Source organism: Lolium rigidum, chromosome 3 (assembly GCF_022539505.1).
Source record: "Lolium rigidum isolate FL_2022 chromosome 3, APGP_CSIRO_Lrig_0.1, whole genome shotgun sequence".
Lineage (NCBI taxonomy): Eukaryota > Viridiplantae > Streptophyta > Magnoliopsida > Poales > Poaceae > Lolium > Lolium rigidum.
Window position 1 is genome coordinate 332,072,510 of NC_061510.1, and position 1,442 is coordinate 332,073,951.

General features: G+C 47.6%; 1 pseudogene; it reads right to left on the minus strand.

Annotated features, from left to right (window-relative positions):
- Positions 1 to 362: 362 nt before the first annotated feature.
- Positions 363 to 1,034, minus strand: LOC124704203 (annotated as a pseudogene).
- Positions 1,035 to 1,442: the final 408 nt, after the last annotated feature.

Genomic DNA, 1,442 nt, shown 5'->3' on the forward strand with positions numbered 1-1,442 from the left:
GAACTCGGATTGCAAAAGAGTGATCGGTTACACTGCTCAGCGGTAAGAGTGTCCAACTCCTCAGTGTAGTGCCTGTACATGATCTTTGGATCGCTCGTCATCTCGGAGACATTGTCCCAAAGGTATGCCCAAGTGGGCTCCCGGTCAAGGTTGTTCCGGTGATGAGGCCATGGCCTCTCGTTGAGTATCCTGGGCCGCCCAACTGATAGGCGGTCCCAGCTCCATACGGAAAGTAGGAGCAAGCATCCACCAATACCGCCGCTCCTAGTCCTGCGACAAGCTTCGTCCAACTGCGTACATAAGACATTTGGTTAGTACTTTGTCTAGCACACTACTATAGAAGAATAGTACATACAACAAATCATCACCTGGCGGTAGAGGTAGGCAAGTGCCGCTGTTCCCCAACTCCACCGGTGCTCCAACACCGTAAGCGCCTTGAGCCAACACCAATGGGCCAACTTCCCACCACTGTCAGGAAAGAGAGTCCACGAAATCATGTACCACAAGTACACGCGGGTGTACGTCCTGATAGTGTCCCTGTTGGCCCCTTTCGGGCATTGTCCAAAGTTAAGCCTAATCCAAGCGAAAGGTGCGCCGGCGGGAGCTCTCTCCTTTGGATCTTCTGGCGGCGGAGGAGCCATGCCAATAAGGTTCTCCATCTGCTGGCGCCACCCATCAGAAGCTGTGTTCATACACAGTGGGTCGCCTTGAATAGGAAGTCCAAGTATCTTGGAAACATCCTGAAGAGTAGGGGGCATCTCGCCGGCCCTCAAGTAGAAGGTGTGCGTCTCCGGCCTCCACCGGTCGACAAGGGCGGTGAGTGCCGCGGCGTTCATGTTTGGCCCCCCACGGCTTACAAGCGATATGAACGGGAGAATACCGGTAGGCTAGATGAACTCCGTGTACCTCTCGTCATACGCCATATCCACTGTGCCATGGTAACGAATCTTCAAAGGGTGAAGATCCGTTCTCCTCTCCGTCATATGAAAAGCCCGGTGATCCCTGTCATACTCTTGATCTAGGAGCCACACCATCCTACATGTTTACACAAATACACCATATTATGAGCCATTCCTAACAAATATGAGTTATTCCATCACAAATAATATGAGCAACACATACATGAGAATATATCTAGCTTTTGTATCACATATACATCACACATACACGAGAATTCAAATCCAAATAAGCCATCACACATACCTCACATACATACATCCACTTACATAAGAATATGGATACCTCACATACATATATCCTCATTGAAATTTGATGTATAGGGTTTCAAAAAATCTAGGATTTCAACACATAGATACATGATAATATGGATTTCAACACATACATGAGCACATTGATTCAATTTCTAAGATTTTCATATCTAGGGTTCCATGTCTAAATTGTATTAAATCCGAGAAAATCATGGATGAAACGAAGGGGATCGA